General features: G+C 43.2%; 1 protein-coding gene across 50 annotated transcripts in view; it reads left to right on the forward strand.

The window, feature by feature from the left end:
- MAGI1 (membrane associated guanylate kinase, WW and PDZ domain containing 1) overlaps nt 1–17,478 on the forward strand; it is a 323,880-nt gene that overhangs the window by 201,513 nt on the left and 104,889 nt on the right. The window contains exon 1 of one of the 50 annotated variants that reach the window (XM_086845093.1): nt 506–739. The exons of 47 other annotated variants lie outside the window; for them this stretch is intronic. The gene's annotated coding sequence lies outside the window, so the exon portion shown is untranslated. Of the gene's footprint in view, nt 1–505; nt 740–17,478 lie in introns of those variants that run through there. 2 more of the 50 variants (XM_086845092.1, XM_086845095.1) reach the window with 2 other exon arrangements.

The raw sequence follows: 17,478 nt of genomic DNA on the forward strand, positions 1-17,478 counted from the left end.
GGCTTTGCGCAGATCAAGGATGCACTAACTGTGGCCAGCCTCACTCTCCAGGAATGCATCAGGCTTTATCCAGGATCTCTGTCTGATGCTTTGTGCTTATTAGAAGTGTGAATAGCACTTCATTTCGGAGTGACACTTCATTTTCCGAATTGAGTTGATTAGGAAGATATTACCCATCTTCAAATCTTTGCGTTCAGCTTTGCGTTTGTTGTTTTTTGGGTTTTTTTTTTCCTCCTTGGTTAGTGGACAAAAAAAGGGAGGGGGGGTTGGGTGGGGGAAAAGAAGGGGGAGAGAGGGAAGGAAGAAGAAAGCTTTTCCCTTTAAAGTAAAGCCTTTCTTAGGCTTAGCCTTTTTTCGCAGACTGGGGCGAATGGTCCGGGCGATGGTGGCGAGCATCATGTGGTGCGTGCTGTGGGTGCTGTGAGAGCCGTGTTTATCCAGGGCCATGTGGAGGTGGGCGGGTGCCTACCCGGGGACAGGGGCACGGGAGAAGCCGGGCTCCTGCAGCAGCCACGCTGTGAATAGCCCACATTGACTGAACTGTCTAACCGGACTAATTTGCTGTGCCTGTGGGCTTGATAAAAGAAGCAGCTGCTGGAAAGGGCTCGCTCAGATGCATGTAGATGAGGCTGTGGACTGCCAGAAGGATCCAAGCAGATTTTTTTTTTCCCCCCCTTCCTTGCTGCATTTCTGCTAGGATCCCTACTACCTCCGGCTGCCGGGAAGTTGCACTGATCAGGTAAAGTGTTTCAGTGGTTCCGTGTGTGTAGGAACGGGGGGATCCATCCCGGGGCAGCCCGCGGGATGGATGGATGGATGGACGGACGGACGGATGGACGGACGGATGGATGGATGGATGGAGAGCGGGATGAGCGGGCTGTGCTGCAGGGGTGGCACGAACAGCTCCCTTCGGAGCAGACACACATTTGCACTGCTCCCTGCAAGCTGGCAGCCGGGAGGCTTTGCAAATCGTGCAGCCATGTTACACAGCCACAGTTATTTCCCTTTCTCCCCCTCTCCTCCCCAGCTCATTTTGCTGTGAATAAGGCTGGGTCTGGTGTTTCTCGTTTGCATCTGTCGATGCACCAGCCAGCCATGTTTTTCATATGATTATGTGCTGTGCGGGTCTTGCTGGGAATGCAAAGATGTTCGCTGTCCTTTTGGAGTCAAGATCTCTCCTCCGGCGGGGGGGAAAGGGAAAAAAAAAAAAAAAAAAAATATCTGTAGCATGCTGCATGGATTTCTGTGAGCGCTTAGGGGGCTCGTTTGGAAGCGGGGGGAAGATGAGAGCTGAAGGCTCCCCACATCCCCTCACCCACCAAATTTGATTCTTTGTATTAAAATAGGTGTTGTCCCGTATCATCCACCCCCCCAACCCCCCCCCCCCAGTCCCTACCCCCTCACACATTTGCATCTATTTTTAAGTGTTGATTAAATAAAGCTATGGCTCAGCTGGAGAAAATGAAGAAGAAAAAAAGGATGAAAAGGATGGCCTTTTGTGTGGAGATCTTTTGTGCGGCTCACCCGCCCCCCTACAGCTTCCCGGGGTAGTACCAGCAGCCTGGAGTTTAACTGGCTGCTGCCTGCAAAAACAGCTTTGCAGAATTTGGGGAAGGGGCGCGGGGCTGGGGGAGCTGCGGTGTGCCTGCTGAGAGAGATGTTCAACGGGGTTGGGAATCTGCAGACTGGAAAATGCTGCACAATCTAACGGAAAGGGTATTACCTGCAGGGATTAACCCTATTTACTCACAGTCTCTTCTCCCTCTGCTTCTTCACTTCACACTTGCTGTGTAATAGCTGTTGCGTTCCTGCAGCAAGAGCCTGGGTGCTTTGGAGCACGGCAGTGATTTTACCTGGCACATTTGAGAAATGCCCTGTAAATGCCTTAAAACCCGAGTGTTCCGCTTCTCCTGGAAGGAAGCATTAGAAGGTGTTGTCCCTCCCTGCAGGACGTGTTAATCAGCAGGTTACACCTCATGAACTTCCGTGAATTGGTTTAGAATTCACTCACTGTGAACATTTCCCCACTTCAAGTGCTTCCACCCCAAATGTATCTATGCCAGTCCTTCTTCTAAGTATTGCTACTTTTGGGGTCACAGCTGGTTTGCTCTGGTGGGATTAATGGCTCCTGTGTTGTTGGAGGTGTTAGGTGTGTGAGAGAGCCCTGGCATTCCCTTTCGCTTGAGGAAATGCTGTTTTATCCCCACAAATACATGTAGGTCGAGATCCTGGCTAAATGGGGGTGATGTGAAGCTGTTCATTGCCTGCACTGGAGGGTGGAACATCTCTTTTATATTAGACCTCAGTTTCAGGCTCTGCTGTTTCCCAGACCTGGGGGAGCAGAGTGCTTTGAGCACTGGAGACCAGAGCATTAATTCAGGGGTGCTTGTATTGCTCTGCTTTCCCTCAGTGCCTCGTCCATGCAAACTCATACCTGAACACATAAATTCAGCCTCACAGGCAGAACTGAGCACGTTGCAAACTGCAATGTGCCAATATGGGCTGTAGCTAAAGCCTGATTTTCTCTATCTCATTGTTAAAACTATAATTGGAACGGGGTAGCTTTGGATACACATCATTCATCCCTGTGAGAATATGGGGGTGTCATGGTGCAAACATATTCCAGGGTTTCAGAGAGAGTGGGGTGGGTCCAGGCCATTCCTGGAGGGATCTAAACCCTAACCCAGCAGCCTGAGCTTTGTTGTTCGGGATGTCGCTGCCTGATTAATCCCTTTTCTTGTGGGATATGGGCTGAGCAGAGATTGGCTATTGTCAATGTGAATTATAGAGTGGATGAGCATGTCATCTGTTGCTTTTAGTGGTATGCACTCTAGAACACTCATGCAGGCAGCTGAAACAAGCTGAATGGAATCTGAGGGAATTAAAACAGTAAAAATTGTGAACCTTCAGGTTGCCTATGGTCTGTCTCACCAGAGGGGGATGCTTTTGGGGATTCAGATGCCTCTGCTGGGATCAGCACATGACAACATAAGTCTGAGTCAGCTATCAGTAGGGTCAAAAATATTCAACCATCAGTTTAAAAACAGCAGCAACAAATCATTGGATAGAAAGGCAGTTTTAATTTTCCAGTTTCTGGGTAAATTTCCAACTATGATTTTTATCTTGTTTTTGCTTGCCTTTGTTTTTCTGCCAGATGAAAGCAGGTGAACATAGAAATGAAACAAAGAGATGAACTGCACATAGAATATTGCAAACCAAAAGTGTAAAATATAAAATTATTAAAAATAAAGAAACTTCTCTTTTCTGCTGTCATCTGCCTTGCAGGCATAATTAAAGCCAGGACTAGTTTTCAGACAGAGCAGTGATTTTCAGCTTGATGGTGTCATTTTTAAGCCCTCATTGGTTTCCTCACCAGTGACTGGTGTCTGGGTGGATACATGATTGGAAAGCCAGTTTGCAAAATGAGCTGCTGTGTTTCAGCTGTCCCTTCACAGTGTATTTGAAATACTGCTCTTCATGTGTCTTCTGGCATTTTGTAGGATGGTGAGGTTATCATACCATTTCCTTAGATTTACATTTAAAAAAAAAAAAAAAAGATAAAGCTTTGGAAGATTTTGGAGAGTAATAAGTAGATAAAAAAAACAAACAAACCTTCCATGCAACTACCTAAAAGAGTTTCACCCATGATGATGATCTGCTGTATAGGTTGTCACTCTGCTTAAATTCCACAGCAGAACTGTGACACCATCTGTTCCCTTTCACTGTGTGCAAAAAATGGTTTCCTTTCATTAGCATTAAGCTGCATAAAGAGACTGGAGATCTAGAAATATCCCAGTCTTTCCCTGACACATACCTTCTTACGACAGAGTTCACTGCAAACATCCCTCCTATTCCTAAGAGAATGGGAGGGTTTGAATTATATTCTATTAAAGATCTTTGAATAGCAGGGAAATAAATTAAAAAATCACCCCATCCATATAATGCAATGAAACCAGAAAGCTTTCTGAGATGTGTTAAGATGATGTTGATTCAGAACAGCTGTCTTTACTATTGCATCCCCTGAAGGCAGTAGGGCTGCTGTCTGCCAGTGTTGGTGGTATCTGGACTGCTTTGGGGCCTCTGGGATGCAGTGATTTCCTGAGCGTGGGTCAAACCCCACTGTGCCCATCCTCAGAATGTGAGATTTTATCTTACAGTAGTCTTCTTTTCACTAAAAATTCAGATCAGAGACCTCTGCAAAGTCTTGGTAAGGTCTTCAGATGCAGAATTGTTCTGAAAGTTACACATTTTGCTTTCATTGTCTCTTTTCATTGACCACATGGTGTTTTAATGTTATTTTAATGCCAGTGCAGTGACCTGTTGGTGGTGACACAGCGAGGTGTGTTCACCACTGCCCTATTGCAGGCTCATCCTCTGGCTACCAGGATAACCTGGTAGACAAATGCTAGGCAGAAGAAATCAACATCATTCTTCTCTGAAATGCTATCTATATGTAAATCTGTGGTGCCATTTGTTCCCCTATAAAAGTTGCAAAGCACTTTCAGTTCCTGTTTAGTGGTTGCTCCCCCTGAATTACACCAAGCAGTGAGAGAGGTCAGCCAATGCTGTCCTGCGGGAATGAAACCTCTTTTTGTTGTTGTTCCACTAAGCTGTTGCAAATAACATTGGAGATGCAGCGAACACCGAGCAAAACAAGCCACCAGAATTACACCGCATACCCAGTGGATCTCAGCATAAAATATTAATCAGGCACTGCAGATCTCAGTTGTCATCTCCTTGTATGGAATGAGACACAGAGCCCCACTCCGCCCCTTCCTCCCAAAGGTCCCAGAATTAAAATATTTGTTAGCTGTGATTAATAAAGACACCTGACTGAGCCCTTGTTGTCAGGGAAGAGTCTCTCAGCATTTTGGTTTATGGATCAGACTTCAGAGCTTGATAAACACAAGCCTAAGCTGAAGGGAGTGCAACGTTGGTTTAAGCTTATGCCAGCTGGTGAAATTCAGTTCCCTTGGATGTGACAGTGTTTGTTGTGACTTAGAAAATGTTTTCTCCCAATTATCTTAGAGTGATTTCCTTTAAGCCCCCTTAGTTCTTCTCAGTTCTCTTTTTCAGCAGTGAAAAGAGCCCTGTTGCTCAGGTGCCTTTTGAAACTTCAGTTCTGGTGTCATCTTCCATTCCAAACTAATTTGATACCCCCACAGCTCTTTCTCTACAAGGTGACAGGCTGAGATGAATGAGTTGCCAAGGCATAGGAACTTTGCTTGTCATGCAGTCACAGGGAAAGGCTTCTAAAAGAAGATATACTCTTGGTTTTTGGTGTTGTCTGAGTGGCTGGTAATTTCTTCTTCACCCATCTAGTGAGGGCCTGGTCAAAGGAGAAGTGTGTCCTCAACAAAAAGCATGGTTTGGTTGGTGAATTTATGCCTTATGAAGAGACTTATGTCTGTGGGATGCTGTTGTGCATGACCTGTATTCTTACAGATGGAGCTGCATGAGCTTTCCTCCACCAGAGCTTTCTCTCCACCCAAGCAGCAATTTGCATTAAATGTGTCAGAGCTGAATAACTTTTAAATTTTTCTCCCATTGCAAAATAAAAGGTCTGATTTTTACTACTCAGATTAATTGGAGAGAATTTGACTACAGCAATATCATGACAATGGTAAAAGAGAAGGCAGGTCTTTGTAACTGACTACACCGTGAAATTCCTGGGAGCAAAATGAATCCTGTGCAAAGCAGCTCTGATTTGGGGAAATTCCCCAGGAATGGCTCTTCTGAATTCTTGCCTGAATCACATTGCTTCAAGTCACAGTTCTTAAGATGGCCTACAAAAATATGGAATCTAATTTGTGGCAGCAATTTGTGATCCAGTGTATAAGGAAGTGATTTGAGATAGAGATGGGGGTGGGAGGACGTGTTGGGATTCAAAATGCTGGGCTGCAGATTTTGCTCATCATGACACAAATACCCATCCTCCACCAGCCTGTCCTGGTGCAGAATTCCCAGTGTGGAGTCCTGGGGACAGTTCAGCTTCTTGGCCAAGAGTGTGAGTGAGCTGTATCCTGCCACACCAGTGAAGGCTGGGTACCCAGTCCAGACAGGTGGAGAAAAATGATGGACAGTAGAAGGAAGCTTGAGAAAGGATAAAGTCATAATGCTGAAATGTACTGAATATCCCTCAATTATGCTCAGAAAAGAGTCAGATCTTCCCCTCAGAGTGTGTTGTTGAGTCTTGCAGATGTATTGAAAATCTGTGTTAGAGCTGTGAGCAATTAACACATTTCCTGAGGATACATGGAGAGAAACTAAACTTGCATGTGATCTACCACAGTTCTGCCTTAATAGATCCTGGCTCTACCTGTGATTTAAAATGGCTTTATGACACAACCATAGTTAAGTGGTGTTGTTCTGGTTGTGTGGAGAGGGTTCATGGTGCCTGTGCAGGCTGCTTACACCCCTGATCTGAGTAATTCACTGGGATGCTGTGAATCTTCCCACTGCAATGGAAACAGACTTTGATCCAAATTCAGACTGACAGTTTTCACCTGGAAAAATGTGGTTTGGCTTCTCTTTACGGAGATGCCTTCAGAAAAAAAAATAGATAATGAATACAGTTGAATGGGAAACAATTTTCTTTCTTACTAAGTATTTCAAGGAGCAAGAACATTTTTGTAAGTTCAAGACCTATTGCAATTTTTCTTGAACAGAAATGAGACACAAAAATAAACCTCAGTACAGCCAAAAGACATTCTGGGGAGGGTTTGGGAGAACTGGCCTTCAATAAACTGTATTGGTGCTACCACCATGCTCCTGGAGCATGGAAAGCACATCCAGTTCAGGCACTGCTCAGTGGAGACCAGGTGCATACTGAAAGGAAAAGGACTGAGTGAAAATCTGTGTGAGAAGGGAACAGCAGGTAAGAGGAATTCCTGGAGAAGTGGAAAGGGTGGAGATGAAAAGCAGTAGAGCGACTTGTCTGATGTGGGGAATGTATTTCAGATAGTGTGGCATGGAGGAGGAATAAAGATAGTGGGTTTTCTGGAAGAAGACTCCCAGTCTCAAGCTTCAGAGATTTGAGATTGATTTAAGATTAAAATTATGTGATCTGAACACGTCAGTGACTTTTCTCTGAAATTAGAGTTCCTGATAACTCTTGGATGCTGTGCATGTGCTAAGACCTCATTCAAAACATTCAAACATAGATTTTAGTACTGTGCTGGATTGGGGCCACCATGATAAATAAAAATGTTAATGATTTTCCAGGCTCATACTTAAAATTCAGTGGTGGAAGTTTGCAAACGGATTGTGCAGATTGCCAAATTAGGTCCAATTACTCAAATTTAGATGAGCTTAGCATAAAACATACAAATGTGTTCAATGCAGTATTCTGCTTAGGTCTGTGATTTCATTTCACCAGGCTTATATTTGCATGAGTTCATTAAAATTGGTTCCATTTCTTTTTTCCCTTAGCATCGCTTTGAAAAAGTGGTATTTAAGCTGGGGAAAAATAGTAAAGAACAGACTTGTAATTATAAAATGAAGCTAACTGGAGTCATGCAGCACTGCTGTGATTCATTCTGTCAAAGAGGGAACTGGAGAGCTCATTACTGAGCCCAAAGTTCAAACTGACCACACTTTATCGAAGGTTCCTGGTGTATAAGTCAATTAATTGCAACCTTCTACTCCATGGTTACCCAGTCTCTGAAACAAAAAAAAGTCTTTCCACTTCAGCAGGACTGCTCTTGGTTTGTATTCTAATTAATATTTATTTTTCTTATTAAAAATAAGAACTTGGACAAGGAAGCACTGCTCCTCTTCTGTTTGTTAATCCTTTGGGACAAAAAAAAAAAAAACAAACAAAAAAGTCGTCTCAGCCCAAACAAATGAGAAAATCTCCAGACAGACTAAAGGCTTTAAGGAGCTTGTTACCTCTCTCTAAAGCCACACAACCCTTTCAAAAGGTGATAGCCTGGCATCTCCTGGAACATGGAGACATGCCTAGTTGTCTGTATTAATGGCTTTATTTATTGCTGTATAAGGTATCCAAATGTCAAAATAATATTTATGTTTATTTTATGCCACTTAGTGCTCCAGTAAGTTATGGTTTGTTACTTGGAAGTTATTTTATCTAATTCACGGTCCAGATGTGAGAAAGCACAATTACTTTGCATGCAAAACCACTTTTTCAAAAAGAACTGTTACACAGCTCTACACCCCCCATATGTGTATGTGTATTGGCATAAGAATGAATTATCCATGCTGTGAGTCTGAACACTTTTAAATAGCAGTTTAAACAATAATCTCCAGCAGTCTCAAAGAAGCCCTAATGTTTAATAAATTGGTAATGAGCTGCTTAAAAAGTGTATTATGGTATCATAACACAACTTTGTAATTGAGATTGCAAACTGTTTTTCTACTGCAAGGGGGTTCTGACCGTCTGCTCTTGCTCAGCCTTTTCTGAAGAATGGATTTCAATTTGAAATGTCTTGTGTGTGATGGGAAGGGGTTGTTCCACCTCTCCCAGTCCCTGTCTGCTGAGGATGATTGCACAAGGTGTTTCCTCTCATTCTCCTGTTTTGTCAAGATGTAGTAATTTTGCTTTTGAAAGAGTGTTCTGGCTCTTGGATAAAATGGAGTGTGTCAGAAATTGTTTTGTATAGGAGAAAAAATATTGTTTGGTTCACTGCCATGACAGTTATGCAGGTGTTTTTAGAACAGTGGGATTGTTTGCAGGATGTAAAAATTCGTGAGCCAAATCCTCTCTGACCTCGGTAAACCATGTAAACCTTAGTTACAGCTGGGTGTGGTAGCTTAAATACCTTACTGTAGTAATAAAATTAGCCATAAAATAGAATCTGATCTCTGGAGAGTCCAGAGTGTCCTATTTCCCCACTACTTCCCAGTACAGCACTTTTAATAATCTGTGTATGCTGGATTTGCCTTTGTTGGTGCAGCCCCTTTCGGCGTAGGTGCTCCTGTGCCATGTGCTTCTCCCGCTGGGAAGTGGGAACAGTAGCTCCATTATTTGTGGAATGATTCCTGGTGAATGCTAACACTGCAGCCACTTCCTCTGAGTGCCCTGGTGCTGTCAGTGTGAGTTTTCGCAGTGGGAGATGTGAGTTTGTGGGGAATTTTATGTTTCCACGCTGTCACAAGCGAACCAGGCAGGGCAGACTGGGCAGGAATGTCTGGCGCGAGTGGTTCTCAGTTCCTTCCTCCGTCAAAGCTGTTGCTTATTCATTTCATTTGTTTCTCTACTATATTTCAGAATAAAACCCCCCAGAAAATACAGACCTCCAAGTGATAATTGTGTGAAGTTTTGAGGCAAACCTCAGTGGCTGAGCTGTGAAACAGAGGGTTGTAAATAAGGGCTGCGCTTACCCTTGGACAACAGTCTGGAGTGAATATTTCAGCATTTTCACTCCGTCTGTCACTTCCAGCCACACACTGATTGTGTGTCGGTCTGAGTTACCTCGTCTAAAAAAAATATATTGCTGGTTTTTACGTGGCTCCCAGGACTGCAGGTAGATTTCAGGGGATGAGCAGAGTGCCCTGCCTGCCACCAGCCACATCCCTGGGACAGCCTGGCTCCCTGGCCGTGCCAGCCCTGCTGCCCTGGCGCTCAGAGCCGTGATGTATTTGACTTCAGCGGGAGCCAAGGTATTTGACACCTCTGAAAAATGAGGTTTATATCAAATAGACTGTTCAGGCACTTTATAAAAATGAAGTCTTTGGGCTTTCCCATTTAAAACAAGACACTAAACGGAGGCACGGGAGGGAAAGCCAAACAAAAAGGTGGCTGGAAAACTCTGGAGCCTTCCAATGTTCGGACTGAGCTTGCTCTGCCAGGTTGGTGCCTTGCTAGAGAAACCAGGGGACAGTAAAGGTAACCAAAGAAAACAGTCACTAAAAAGAACATTTAATCTGGACTCTTCTAATCAGACATGCTTTGAAGCTTCTCTTTGCCTTTGGAGGTCAGAAGGGACTCTCATCTGCAGCTGGTTTGGGCAAAATTCATTTGATGGAGGGCAATGTTACCTGAAAACCAGTTTTTCTTGTGATGGAGGTATGGGGAGAGATATGGTCCGGACAGGATGACATCTTCTGGGTGTCACCTCCCTCACAGGGAAATACAGGACGTTTAATCTCTGGGGACTTGCTTGCTGTATGCCTCACCCTAACTTGTGTTGTGGTGTTTTGTGCTATTCCTCCAAGAGAAGGCTCTGAGCTGATGTGACCTTATTAACTCAGGAATCTCTCTCTTATGTCTTCCACCTTGAGATTTAGCAAGCATTATCTAAATTTGGATTGTCAGGACTTGAAATATTTCTTGGTCTTCCTGTTGAAGTGCGATGCGTCAGGGCCGTCGGTATTTCCTCTGAGTTTATGCAGAAGTAATGCTATGAGTCCCTGCATTTCCAGAGAGAGAAATAAGGGCCCTCAGTGTTGTGCACTTGGGCACATTAGAGGTTGGCCTAATTCAATTCAACTTAGGAGATAAAAACTGTGAGTTCTCTTAGGCTTGTTGAGAAACCAAGTTAAATGTTTACATAAATAATCTGGAGTGTGGCTTAATGGGCAAAGTAGAGCAGTTCAGGTATGTAGGTGGTGGTTGCAGATACGGGTTTCTGACCTTCTCCTGTAACCTTGGGAAGCTTTTCCTTTGCTGTAAAATAAGGATAACAATACATCTCTGCTTTAGCAAAGTGCCTTTAAGCGACCTGATGAAGTGCTACATACTGAACCAGCCCAGGATAAGAGCCTTTATCTGCTGCGTCAGTTATTCCTATTCTAAGGCTGGCTGCTGGGGGAATAAATAGAACCTGTTCCTCTGCATTACATGAGTGCCTGAGTTCATGTCTGTTCTATATTTAAACATGCAGTTGTATGTTTTAAGACATACTTCTTCACAAGTTTTGTTATTAAGCACATGTGCCTTTCATAGTGTCATCGGGACCATAAAGTTTGAATGCTGGATGCAGAAAGGGGAGAACAAGAAAACCTTTTAACCTGCACATTATTAGAAATCCATTTCAGATGATCCCCGTGGAAATGTTACTGATAGTTTTGTTTCTGAAGGCAGACTGTAACTAGTCATGATTTTTCCAGAAAGGAAATGCTGTGAACTGTGCAAAGCCTAATGAAGGGGAAGTGGCTGATTTATTGTAAACAGTTACAGCTTTCTGATGTTGCCTGGATTTTATGTTAATCTTGTTGTGTGGACTGTGTGTTGGAAATAATTGAGAAACATGGAGGATTGAGTAGTTTTTGTAGTCCATAAATTATTGCCTAGGGAGTGTAGGTTATAGTCTTGATCAATTTGAGCACCAGTTTCTTTCATAACTTTTCCAGAATTTTAGCCACTTCAATATACCAAGTTATGATACATAATAGAGTTCCAAATAGAATTGTGTCCTATAGAAAATTGCTTCAGGGAGGGATTCCTTTGAACCTGAAGAAGAGAGGACAGGAGGAAACGGAACATTAAAGCAAAGCCAGTCTATGTAAAGTGTAAATTCTCTCATTTGAATTCTGAGCATATGTTTCTTTAGATATAAAGACATACAATGGCAACAGCACTGCTGTATTTCCTGCTATTGCAGAAACTGGGAATGCCACATAAGACCTTCCATGCTGGGAATGATCAAAAGCCTCCCCCAGGTTTTTGGCTCATCCTTTGGTCTTAAAATGCCTTTTGAAGACAACATATGTGGAAGTAAGAGCAGAGGACAAGGTGCCAAGGTTTCTGCTGCAATGCCTGAGCACCACTGAATTCCAGGAGCAGCTGGGGGCAGTGGGAGGTGAGCACCTTTGGGTATCCTTTGAGGTGCCTTCCAAAGCCCTGCCTCTGCTGCAGGATTGTCACCAGCCCCTTTTATTTTCCTCCTGGCCTTAACAGGGGAAAATGAGCAGTGAATTATGCATGATCCATAGGTTATCTCTCCACATTGACTCCTGATCAGAAAGAAGCACCATGTAGCTCCTAAACAGTTATTTTGTGAGAGTTCTGCTGCTGTCTTTAAGGGGGAGCACAGCAGAATGTACTGAGCTTGAACCTGTGCCTGCAACATCTTTCTTTATTAACAGGAACTAATACATAAAAAGGGTCTTTAAAGGTGCATTATGTAAATCAGTTCTAGATTTCAGAGAAGATAGGTGTTTCTGTGTTAGATATGATTTCGATCCATAAAAAATATGTGATTTTTGTAGAAAGTATGTAGTAGTCATGATAACTGAGATACATTTATGTATACTTGAATTCACCATCTCAGCTTAACTTTGAGCTTGCGGCATCTTCTGCTTTAAAAAAAGGAAAAAAAAAAATCCACGTCCAGCAAAGGAAGTTCTTTTCTGCTTTCTACCCAGAAATTTATCTTCCACATTACATATTCCTAATGTCAGCCAGGTAGCTGGGAAATCCTCCGTTTTTCTTACAAAATTCAATGTGTCAGAGCTGAGGACAGGATGGGCGTGGATTTATGCTGCACCAAGCACAGCTCTTCTAGATGCCAAGATGTTGGGTGTTTAAAAAGCTTTCCTAGAGAGCTCAAGAAACAAGAGCTTTATGGTATTGAAGCACAGAAATTTTTACCTACTCTATGAGAGGCCCACCTCTGGACTTGAGAGAGAGCCATGCAATCAGACTTGAAAGCTGTCACACTTAAAAGCTCTTTTTTTTTTTTTTTTTTTTTTTTTTTAGTGTTTTATTATTTCCTGCTGAGTTCCTATATCAATGTAAAATCATGTTCTGCTACAGTGCATGTATTTTTATTAAACCAGAGTCTTTCTAATTTTTCTGTGCACCAGTGAAGAAGAAGGAAAAGCTACAGAGGGCTTCAGTAGACTGCTGTTGGGTTGGCCTCTGTATCTCCACATGGCCTATGATGAATAAAGTTTATGTGTTTGTAACAGCTGAGGCATCCCACTGATGTTGGTTCTAGCATGGTTTGAACATAAAGCTAAAGAAGACAGCTTGTGCATGTTGGCTAGCAGATTGAAAGCTCTCACACTGTTTTTTATTCTTAGTGTAGTGTGGGGTAGCCTGAGAAGGGCACATTAGTCACAGGTCAGAGCTGTGCTGGGTGTGTAGACACTCAGCACAAAATCAACATGAGAGATTGCCAGCAAGCTATGATGCACACTGATGTAGACAGGAAGGGGCTCTGTGAAACAACCTGTTGGACAGTAGCTGCTGGTCCTGGCACCTTGGCAAGCCAGTAGCTGCCAGTAGTGGCTTTTAGACCATTCTGGACAAAGAAGGCTGTGAAACCACAGTGCAGCATGGATGGCTGCTCACCACCTCTGCCCCCCTGTGTTACTGTGAGCAGAAGAGAAGGACTGAACAAGGGTGCAGCAAACGCTGCTGGTGGCAGATGGATGGAATGAGATGCCAGTGGATATTCTACAACATAAAACAGCAATATGTAAGAGACAAGGTATTGACCTAGTAAGGTCTCATATTAACTGGTGTTTAATGATCTCTCTTTCTGGAAAAGAGATTCCACTTTGATTTTCTCAGTTGCAATGATCCACCCTTGGGTTGATTTTTTTACTGTGAGGTTGGTGAGATACTGGGAGCAGGTCTGGAGGAGACAGGATTCTCCAACCCTGGCAGTGTTCAAAGCTGATTGATATAGCTGAATCAAAGCCAGATTCAGCAACCTGGTCTAGTGGGAAGTGCCCATGGCAGGCACAGTTGGAATTTAGGTGATCCTTAAGGTCTGTTCCAAACCCCTAAGATTTTATTACTCTAATGATTGTCATTTGGGCTCTCAGTAAGCTCACCACAACTCTCTTGTAAACTCAGAAGCAGCAGAAGCAAAGGTAGAAAGAGATTCTGTGCCATAGCTCTACTTTTTCATTCCTTCTGCTCGATGGAAGCTTGGATTTTGTCCACCTTTCACCTTTGGCACTCTTCCATGTTGTTTTTAATTTCAAAGCAACATGGTGCTTTTTCCTCAGCTGGAAGAGTTGGCACATAGTTCTTTTGTGCAACTGAGACAATAAACTACTGTATTAATCACTTCACACAAGGTAATAAACAATAGCAGAACTGTTGCTTTTACCTCTCAGGTTTCTACTAATAATAATCCAATTTTCTGAAAGCCTTAGAAGTGGGATTATAAAACTGTATTTAAGTCTCTGTCTTTTCAAGTGTCTTCTGCCTGACCTTGCACCATGTGAGATACCAAAAATCTAATTGTCAGGGTAATTACTGCAGTGTGCTCTTATTTGGAAGCAGGATTGTAGACAAATTTTGTGTGTCATGTACCTGATGAAGTCTTGTTTAGGTGTGGGGAAAAGAACAGTCCCTGGCATCCTGAGCCATATGGCTTTCTGTGAGATGTTGCTAGGTGCAAGCTGCCTTTCTTCTCTGGCAAGATTAAAAGGAAAAAAGAGCTAGGATTGCCCTTTGGGGATGGTTAGAGATAGGATGTGAGAAGCCCTTCAAAATTCCTCATCTCAACATTGCTTATTTTGCTAACAGTACAAAGCATCGAGCACACACCACGGCAGATAAAGGGAATTTGGAAATCACAGGCCCAGACCAGTTTTTCAAAGTCAGGGGTTTTGATCTTTTGAGGTTGACACTGTTTTACTGTCCCTGCCCACACTTGTAAACAGCAGTCTGGGAAAGCACAGCAGGAACAAGGATTTCAGAGACACCACATAAAGGTTACAGGCTGGTGGGTTCCCCAGTGTGCTCCAGGAAGATGCTGTGTTCTTTTCTTCTCTCTCTGCCAAGGGATGGGAGACCCATGTAAAGTCTTTGTCAAGAAAATGTTACCATTAGAAGCAGTCAGGTGAGCTGCAGAAATTGAGCATGTAAATGCATTTAGCCCAGTGCATAGGCAAGGAGAAATGAGTTTTCCTCCTTTATTTCACCATATTTAATTGCACGGCTGGTCTAAGGGGGATTTTGCAGTGAGGTGCTGCAGCACATTTGGCCTCTGGTCAGGGCTAAATGGTGGTAGCTGGATTCAAGCACATGAAAATCTCAGAAAAACTCACATTTTGTTGTTTAATTTTTGAAAGGAACAAGGGTTGCTTACTGGGATTTAAATACACTTAAAACAAATGTCAGAAAAGAGCAGTTTTCAGGTTAACATTAGCAATGTTAGTGGCCATGTTTCTGTTCAGGGCTGTCTTGCAAGCAAGGCTCAAAGCAGGAGGGCCTGAAAAGCAGAAAACAACAGCATTTACAGTGGAGAAGGCTGTAGCTTTTCCCTGCTGGGACATGGTGCCCATCAACTCAACAGCTGTTCTGCTCTGCAAGGACACTGCCAAGGTTATTAGTGTCTACAAATTGAGTGTCTTGCTGATGATCTTTTCTGAAGTATTTAATTTCTAGGGGAAGGAAGAAGGAGTGAATAAATTGCTTTATCCCCTGTCAGAGCTCTTCTTTATGAAGTGCAGTCATTTTACTCCCAGTTTGGGATTGGCATCCATTTTTTTAATTACAAAGTTAAAATATTCTAATGATTAAACTCTGCTCAGGAGCAGTAGCAATCTCAAATGTTTAACAAAAAAAAGGAAGAAAGAAAAAAAGCCCATACTCTGAGCTTCAATGTGGGTCATATATGAATGAAGTCTATTACAATATGTTAAAAAACAAGGTCACTTCAGTATTTCAGGGTGTTTCTGCAGGATTTTTGAGGCCTGGTGTGTGGCTGCAAGTTCCCAGATGCACCAATGTTGCTACCATGAGGGAGAGGAAATGCCAGAGCTTCATGGAAAACTGTTAAATTCTTCAAGGACTGGCTACCCAGACTAGAATGGGCTTTGGGGAGATTTGCTTATAAGAGAAGCCTGCATGATACTTATCTCAATGAATTGGGCAAACAGAATTGTAACAGGATCAAGAAGTGATCCTGAGCTGATTCTCAAGTGCTTTGGGTGTTTCTTCACTGTCAGAATTTACTCTTTTTTTTCAATGTGAAACCGTGATTTTCATTTTGTTGAATACCACTCAAAATGCATGAGCTGTGAGTATAGAGTTGGCTTCCTACACAGTGAGAATTACATATGCTTATGTGATTTTTCCACTAAAAAACAATGGTGAGAAGATTCAAAATTCAGAATTCATAAGAGACTTCTTAATAAACACATATGCAACCCAGAGGAGAAGATTTTCCTTCCAAATTGTATCAGCAGGATTTTTGGAAATAAAACTTGACCTACATTAGCAGTCACAGCTAAAATAGCACACCTTGCAGGTGATTTCCATGTGGTTTTATTTCCTAGCAGATTAGTGTGCTGATGGCAGAATTTCATCTTTAATAATGCAACAGAAGCTTAAGGAAGCAATGGTAAACTCAGCTGCCAAGGCAGAGCCAGGGAGTCGTGGTTGATTCAGTTGTTGGAGGAAACCTGGAGGTTGGAAGAGGTGGCAGAAGGTTTTGCTTCTGTCTCAGGTGGAGAGAGAACTGTCCTGTGGCAGATTATGGATATGTGACTGGGGAGAGAGAGGTGATGGAGAACATACCAGTGGGTCTGAAAAAAACTCTATACAAGTTTGAAAGAGTGTCCAGAGAAAGACACAGGAGCAGAGATGGAAGAGGGTGGATGCACAATCTCAGGTACAGGATGAAGAAGCTGAGTCTGTCAGGTGAAAAACAGAGGGATTTACAGTGATAAGGAGGGCATGACACCAAAATTCAGAGCCACTGAGACAGCCAGGTGATGATGCTGGGTGGGTTATGCTCTGAGGTAGCATTCATCTCACCTGACTGCAAACATCTACATCTGAGCTAATGCTCTAGAAGGCCTTTAAGGCCAATGCAGATAAATTGATGCTCCTGGAGCTCATCGTGAGGTGGCTGTTGGCCTGAGCAGTGCCCTGGTTTGACTGTGGCTGTGTCTGGTCACTGAGAGCACGGGGAGTCTGAAGCACTGGCTCAGTCTGAGGTGTCTGCCCTGCCAGCAGGTAAGCTGGGTGAGATCAGTGCCACCCCCAGGACATGACTCAAGCTCCACTGCACCTAATGACTGGGTGGACATTAAGGGACCTTTATCAGCAGCAGCAGAGGAGAGATTTAAATGGCAGCACAGCAACAGAAGAGGTTTCCAGCAGATACGGCTGAGCTGCTCCTCGCACGAGTGGCTGCTCTGGAAGCACACTGCGCTGGTTGGGTGCCCACTGAGTGCTAATAAGATGCCTTGTGTTGCATTATTTCATGAGGTGGTGTCAAAGGCTACAGAAGATCTTGTTAGTAGCTGCAGGAGGACTATGATATATTCTGATTTTGTGTTCTCTTCTCCCAAAGGAAAACAGTAATTTAGTACTTTTCTCATGGGAACCAAATACTGGAATAAACTCTGGGGTCATGAAATCCGGTGACCCTGCTCCCTCAGGCAAACATATAATATCATCCCTTTCATAAACTGATCAAATATTTGATCTCACAGAAACCCTACAAACTACAGGTTATGCTGACAAAAATAAAACAAGCTTTTGTAGGGGAGAAAGAAACCTTTCCCTAGCTCTTTTGTTTGTTGTTTTATTCACTGTGGTGT

The sequence above is a fragment of the Cyanistes caeruleus genome, chromosome 11 (assembly GCF_971803275.1).
Source record: "Cyanistes caeruleus chromosome 11, bCyaCae1.hap1.1, whole genome shotgun sequence".
In the NCBI taxonomy this organism is placed as follows: domain Eukaryota; kingdom Metazoa; phylum Chordata; class Aves; order Passeriformes; family Paridae; genus Cyanistes; species Cyanistes caeruleus.